Source organism: Spermophilus citellus, assembly GCF_964194105.1.
Source record: "Spermophilus citellus genome assembly, chromosome: 1".
In the NCBI taxonomy this organism is placed as follows: Eukaryota; Metazoa; Chordata; class Mammalia; order Rodentia; family Sciuridae; genus Spermophilus; species Spermophilus citellus.
This window is the reverse complement of record NC_138182.1, coordinates 273,132,864-273,141,409: the sequence shown is the minus strand read 5'-3', so window position 1 is coordinate 273,141,409 and position 8,546 is coordinate 273,132,864.

The window sequence follows — 8,546 nt, the reverse complement described above, 5'->3', positions numbered from 1 at the left end:
TTATATGTAGTTTTTTTTTTTTAATTTTATTGTTGGTTGTTCAAAACATTACATAGTTCTTAATATACCATATTTCACAGATTGATTCAAGTGGGTTATGAACTCCCATTTTTACCCCGTATACAGATTGCTGTGTCACATCAGTTACATTTCCATTGATTTACAAATTGCCTTTCTAGTGACTGATGTATTCTGCTGTCTATCCCATTCTCCACTGTCCCCCCTCCCCTCCCCTCCCCTCCCCTTCTCTCTCTCCATCCCCTCTACTATAAATCGTTTCTTCCACTTATATAATTTTTCTCCTACTCCTCCTTTCCTCTTATATGTAATTGTGTATAACCCTGAGGCTCACCTTCCAATTCCATGCAATTTCCCTTAACTTTCACTTTCCCTCCCGCCTATCATCCCTGTTTAATGTTATTCTTCTCAAGCTCTTCCTCTCTACCCTGTCCTTGGTTACTCCCCTTATATCAAAGAAGACATTTGACATTTGTTTTTTAAGGATTGGCTAGCTTCACTTAGCATAATCTGCTCTAATGCCATCCATTTCCCTCCAAATTCTATGATTTTGTCATTTCTTATTGCAGAGTAATACTCCATTGTGTATAAATGCCACATTTTTTTAATCCATTCATCTATTGAAGGGCTTCTAGGTTGGTTCCACAATCTTGCTATCTATCGTGAATTGTGCTGCTATGAACATCGATATAGCAGTGTCCCTGTAGCATGCTCTTGTTAGGTCTTTAGGGAATAGACCGAGAAGGGGAATAGCTGGGTCAAATGGTGGTTCCATTCCCAGCTTTCCAAGAAATCTCCATACTGCTTTCCAAATTGGCTGCACCATTTTGCAGTCCCACCAACAATGAACAAGTGTACCCATTTCCCCGCATCCTCGCCAGCACTTGTTGTTGTTGGACTTCTTAATGGCTGCCAATCTTACTGGAGTGAGATGGTATCTTAGGGTGGTTTTGATTTGCATTTCTCTGACTGCTAGCGATGGTGAGCATTTTTTCATGTACTTGTTGATTGATTGTATGTCCTCCTCCGAGAAGTGTCTGTTCAGGTCCTTGGCCCATTTGTTGATTGGGTTATTTGTTATCTTATTATCTAATTTTTTGAGTTCTTTGTATACTCTGGATATTAGGGCTCTATCTGAAGTGTGTGGGGTAAAGATTTGTTCCCAGGATGTAGGCTCCCTGTTTATCTCTCTTATTGTTTCTTTTGTTGAGAGAAAACTTTGAGAAGAAGCCACCAGCTGATGTTTAGATAACTGCAAATTCAGTTGCCAGATGCAGATGATACATTATGATTAAAGGATTCTACCTATGCCATAGGTTGCTGTTGTGAGGAGAGTGGGTTATACAGTTCTGATGGTAAAGCATCTTAATTTGAAATTCATAATTACATATTACATACCAATGAATTAGACAAAGAGAATTGCATGATGACAGTAATAGAATATTTTTGTGTTTTTTCCATCATATTTAGAGACAAATAGTAATAAGTAATGAAGTTTTTCTTCTTCAAATTATTTTAAAATTTACCACATACTTTTAAAAGTAAGAATAAGTGTTCTTGAGTTAAATGTACCCTTAGGTTTTTGTTAATTTTTAATAATCAAGCAATTTGGGGCTGGGGATGTGGCTCAAGCGGTAGCGCGCTCGCCTGGCATGCGTGCGGCCCGGGTTCGATCCTCAGCACCACATACCAACAAAGATGTTGTGTCCGCCGAGAACTAAAAATAAATATTAAAAATTCTCTTCTCTCTCTCTCTCTCTCTCCTCTCTCACTCTCTCTTTAAAAAAAAAAATAATCAAGCAATTTAATTTTATTTCTCTCAGTTATTTTTGAGTAAAATACAGAAAGAGAAAGTCTTTAAATGGAAATACTCTTTTGGTAAATTTGGGCAATGCTTTCCTCTAGGGCATCTGAAGACCTAATGTGTAGGAACAGAATGATCTTCTGTATTCAAGAACGTGATATAATGCTGTAACTCTGAAATTCTTCTTTTCGTTTTTAGTCATACTGCAATTGACCTCAGTATTTTGAAAGGCTGTCTGGCCTGTGGGTGAAAATGTCAGAATAGAATTTAAGAGCCTTGGACTTGGAATGTGAATTCTGCAGTTTAGAGGTCTTTGACTTTCATTCAGCTTTGACACATGAAGGATGATACATAACACAAGGTCTTTACATTAGCTAGGCCTGTCAGCTATAAATTCCACTGCTCTTTCTCTGAAGGAAATATTGAGAGCAAGTGAAATAAAGTGACTTGTTATGGTATTAAACTTGAATCTTCTCAGATTTAAAATCAGTCATTGCCAGTAGAGAATAACTTGATGCATGGTAGTCTCTAATTGTTCCACCAGGCAGAGGAGGCTCTCCCAGGGGTAACAACAGAATGTCTCACACATCAAGTGAAAATAATTCAATTGCCAAGTTGGTTAAATTTTTTGTGGCATATTTGAAATAAATCACCAGGTCAGTCTTGAAGCAGGAACGGCAGCAAGCAAGTCACTTCTGTGACCTTCAACCCTTTGTAGAAGGTAGGGTACATTTTTATAGCCCCAGACCACAAACCACCAGTAAGTCAAAACCATAGCAATATAGGAAGTGGGTCAGAATGACCCAGTTCATGGTACAGAACACTGCCCAAGAAAAATGGAAACTAAATGGAGAATATCTTACAAATGCATTTCTTAATAATACGTTGTATAAGAATAGCAAAAATATTTTTTAACCACCATGCCATGCCAAGTAGGATGTGCTTAGCAGGAGGTGGGTTTCTCACAGGAGAAGCATTTCTTATATGAAATGGAGTCTTAGGGTAAAATGGAGTTTGTCTGGCCAAAGCACATATAGTATGGCCCATAACAAATTAATTACAGACAGAAAGAAGCAAAGGGAAAGAAATGAGTAAGTTAATACACCAGGATAGTTTATCAAAGTCAAACAAAAATACAGATATGTTATCTCCACAAAAGAACTTTTATTTGGGAATAAACAAAAAATGGATTGAAATTCAGGATACATATGATATGCACAGGCTGGGGTGACCTCTGGTATATCTAGAAAATAAAAATGTTTGAGGGTTTTAGAAAAATTTATACAAGTTATGTTGAAAGAAAGTTCACTGGCACTTTTCATGCTTTCAAGAGGTGCTCTGATTGGCAGCAGTAGCAATTACTATGTAAAGATAATCTTAAGATCACGGTTGGCAGTTTCATCAGCAGTTGCTAAGTTAAAATAGTCTTAAAGACAGGGCAGGCTGTTTCCTTGGACTGATTCTGTAAGAGAGTACCTGGAGCAGGTGTCTGTGACCTGGGTGTTTCCCTTTCTTTACTGTGGCCTCTGGACTTCACTTTAGTGAGTTGTGACAGAAATGACTCCATTTTGTTTAAAGAATTTTCTCGAAGTTCAAACAGAATAAAGCACCACAGTAGCTGAATTCCAGGCAACACAATATTCATTTGTGCTCTGGCTCTTGCCCTGTTTTGCCCTCTGATCCATCAGCCTTTCCTGCCTACTGTCTAGTTATAAGGACCAGACCTGAGGGTGAGAATGGGGACTCAGCAGATAGGGGGCGGGTTATTTGGAACCTAGACTAGATGCTCAATTAGATACGGGAGCAAGTATTTCCAGGAGCTTGCCAATAACCTCCTGACCAGCCCCAGTGAGGACACATGAGGTCAGAATGGATCTCAACCCTGAGTAGCCGTTGCTGGGTACCTGACTGTCTTGAGCAGTTCATGCCTCCTGAATGCTGAGGGCCTACTTGTTTCTTCCATCATTTCCAATATTTGTGTAGCACACATATGCACCGCTGACTTTATGCCTAACATGACACATGCTTACTTTCTTTACTTAGTTTTGTCTAAAAAAGACTACTTTTAAATAATATAGTAAATATCTATAAGCATTATATAAAAATAACCATAATTATTAATACATTACTGTATTATTCTTTTAAAAAATATTTACTGATCACTTATGCTATACCTGTAATTCTTCCAGGTATTGAAGATACAGCAACAAATAAAAGTAATAAAAATCCTTACCCACTCCAATCTTACATTTTAGTAGGAACAACATGGTTAAGAAATATTTCTTCATTTCATGTGTGCAGGGGTATTTATATGTGCATATACATGTACATGTTTGTACACATAGATGGCAATGCATATAAATATGTATGTATGCTGCAAATAGACTTTTTTATTAGCCTATTCCTGCTACTACAAAACTACAAGTCTAATGTCTAGAAGTTTTTGAGCATTGGTGCTAAGAATGAATGAAGTGTACTTTCCTAACGTGCTGTAATCCAGTGACTACGGAATGACACCAGCTCTGTCACTATCGGGGTGTCTGTGAATACATCACTTAATTTTGATGGGTCTCAGGTTGTGTATACAGTATGTCTAAATATTTAATGAGAAAATGAGGAATAGGTAAACTAGAAATTATGCACATGTATATTTTCTGTATTACTGTTTCAATCTATGAAGGAAATAGTAGTGATATTTGTGTCTTCTTTTCACTAAATATTCCTATGACACCAAACTAGTCAATAAACAGATTTTATCATACTTTATCCTCGAGGCTTAAGTTTACATTTCTTCCTATACCCAAAGTTTCAGTTTTTTTTTTTTTTTTTTTTTTTTTTTGCTCATCAATAAATATGAGGACATAGGAAGAAGGGATGCAGAAACCATATAAGGAAAAGACATGACTAAGCTTCATTCAGTCCCATTTTTAATTTTCACCAGTAGCCGCCATTAAAGTTGGTAAGAAAATTCTAATCAGCCCTATATTCATTCTTATTTTCTCAGCTTACACACCTCATTTAATGTCCCCACATTTTCCTGTCATCTTCCTACTTGGAATCCCTAAATGTACTATGCCTCATGTTGAAATTTTTAGCAATCCCAGGGTTTGCTTGCCACACGGTCCATGACCCTGTCAGGACCACATAAATGAGAACCAGCACAACAGTGCTCTTTTGCCCTATTAGCATTCATTTTGCAGCTTTGGACTCCAAATGAAGAGAGTCATAAGTACTTATACTCATTCACGCTATTTTACATTTTGTTTGCTACTTCTGATAAAAAACATTTAGGCACATGAGCTGTTTCTCCAATCTGAAAAATACTTTCTGTGTTTGTGGATAAGCCAATCGGTGATTGTCCTTTGTTGGATGCAAAATATGGATACATGGTTTGTTCCCATTTTCAATTTCCTTCATTTCTTCACATAAATCATTTTATTTGAACTAAGGAAAGCAATTCTTCTAAGAGTGAACTTCTGAATTGCTACTGTTAGCTTGTTCCAATCATTACAATGTCCTAAAGTTATGTTGGTAAATACACTATAGAAAGCAAGGTGTCCAGTGAATTAGCATCTTAGTTAAGAGAGTGATCAGATAGAGGAATGAGAAATTAAAGTTCCATCATACAAGTGAGAATTGAAGGATCTATGGGTGATTGTTTCAGAGAAAAAAAGATTTTGCAGCGAAGAAACAGCTTTTGCCTTAGAAGAGAAATTTTATTTACATTCTCAGAAGATACAACTAGTATCAATATGTAGAAATTATAAACAAGAAATTTGCAATTCAAAAATGAAGGCATTTAACAATTATGCTTTTTCAAAAAATAGAACTCTGTTTTTTAGAATGCCATAGAATAATGGGACCACCTGAAGTAGACTTTCCATACATATTCTGAATGTCATACAGATTTAAAACATGAACAAAACCACCAATAATGCATGCCTATGGCATGGCTATCAAACAGAATAATAATTCAGTTTACACATAACTAGAAAAGCAAACATTCAGAAATCAGCAGAGCCACCTCGGAGCCTCCTCTAGAACAGCAAGCCTGATGGAGACTGCTGATAAAACAGGTGAGAGCAGTGGCACTCAGTGGACACAGACATAATTACCTCCCAAGAGATGAGCACCCCCACCTCGGAGGTAAGAGGTCTAAGAATAAATCTGACATTTGGAAGATCAGTTCTGGGTGTGGGAATTGAAAGGTAGAGCCTTAAAGTGCATGCAATCAGAGTTGAAAGAAAAGGGGAAAGCACTTGAAAGGAATGATTCCTTTGGATTTTTAGATAAAGGGGAAGAAATAAAGAAGTGGTAAAAATTAAAGGTTCTATAGAAACAAAAGAATATTAAAACATCTGAAGACACATAAATGATCCTCTCTGTTGACCTTAAAAGAACTATCGGTCATCATGCAAACAGAAGAGGGCACTTTTGAGCTAAGAAGGAAAGTGAGCCATCAAAGGGGCTCCCGATGTATTTATTGCTGGTCTAGGAAAATAAACAGCCAAAAATGAATGGAAAATAAAACAACATCCATGCAAAGTTACTGCAATGGAAAACATAAAGCGAAAAGCAAAGCATTTTGAATAAGAAAATTATTCCAAAAAACACAAAAGCAAAGGAAAAACCATTACAAAATACACTGATCTAAATTAAATATCCTAGAGGAGGTACTGGGAAATGAAACTGACCAAATTATGTTATGTGCATGTACGAATATGTCATGATGAATCCCACTATGTTGTATAATTATAGTAGACCAATAAAATTTATTAAAAATAAATAAGCACTGACCCAAAGAAAAAGTAAATAAATTGAATATCCTTCAGTACCTTTTTTAACACCTTTTGCAGGTGTTAAAAAAAAACTCAGAATGTACTTAAACATCCAAACTACAAATAAACAAACAAAAAAATTAAAACCCAGGATAATGTAAAATGAGAATTGACTAAACCCTGAAACAAAACAAAGACAAAAATCATCCCAGAAATAAAGACTAAGTTAGAAAATATCTCAGGAGCAACAGCTTAGGTTGAGAGTATCATAAAGAGCACAATAAAAAACTAAAACAGCCAAAACAATGTAAATGAAAGAAAGAATGACATAAAAAGGATAGGCAAGAAAGTGATAGATACAGAAATTAGAGGAAAGAAAAGAGCCCTTGGGGCATTATGTAAAATTGTGGATGTGTAACTGACGTGATTCTGCAATCTGCATTTGGGGTAAAATTGGGGGTTCATAACCCACTTCAATCTAATGTATGAAGTATGATATGTCAAGAGCTTTGTAATGTTGTGAACAACCAATAAAAATTATATAAAAAAAAAAAAAAGAGCAGAGCCCTTGGTAAGGAAATAGATGTTAAGGAATAGTACAAAGAGAATTTTAAGAATAAAAAGCAAATAGATAATGTGCAAAATACATATTATTTTTAATACAATATTATAAATACATATACAGAGAACATATAAAAATATGGACAACACAGAAAAGTAAATGCAGCAAATATAGAATGAATAGTAGATATAAAAAAACATTTACAGATTGACCTCCGTAGCAAAATCCAACTCTACCATTCTTTTTTTTTTTTAGAGAGAGAGAGAGAGAATTTTATTTATTTTTTAGTTTTTTCGGTGGACACAACATCTTTGTTTGTATGTGGTGCTGAGGATCGAACCCGGGCCGCACGCATGCCAGGCGAGCGCGCTACCACTTGCGTAACATCTCCAGCCCAACTCTACCATTCTTAGCAAACTTACTTAAAACAAATTGATTCAGAAAGTCTAGACCAGGTAGATGCAAGTAAATAATAAATCAGGAATTACAATCAGGTTTTGGCTTTTATGGATATCAGGTTACAATCATGTTACAATCAGGTTTTGGCTTTTATGGGTATTATATAAGAGAAATTCTTGGTTTGAAAGTATTAAACAAGACTAAGATGTTACTTCATGATGTTAAGGAATCCAATCCACAGAGATGAATGATTATGAATATATACACCAACTAGAGCGGTAACCATCTTAATATGCTACAAACTAAAGAAAACCCAAGGAAGAATAGAAAAACAGTCATAATAGGGCACTCAACTCTATTTTCCTATTACCCCTTCTCTCACCGTAGCTAACCAATAATCAACTTTGTTTCCTTAACTCTGGACATTTTATATGTGAAATAATATAAGATGTGGGCCTTCAGGAGTGGCTTCTTTCCCGTCGCAGATTTTTTAGGATTCATCCATATAGTACCAGGTTGTCGGTACTTCTCTTTCTTTCCAAGTAATATTCTATCACATAGGTGTACAATAGTTTATTTATTCAATCATCACATGATGGATATTTGGGTTGTTTCTGGTTTTGGCTTTAATGGATAATACTGCTGTGAACATTCATATGTTTTTAATGAACACGTTTTCTTTTTTTTCTTTTCAGGTCTACATACTGGTTTCTCTTGCCAGATATGAAAGAGTTCTATAATGTTGCGCCTCAGAAAATAATACTCCAAAGTGAACACCTCGAAAAGCAAAGTTTCTCTCAGTTCCTCCTTTCTGTCTGTTCTTCCCTCTCTTCTAATGCCAAGGCAAGCCATAGAAACTAGAATTCCTCTTCCCTAAAGTAGGTCATAAACTTTAATATTACTCTAATTTTCCCTCACCTTTTTTTCTTGGAACTGGCCATAATTGACTAACATACCTTGTTTGAGAGTGGATCATAAAATCTCC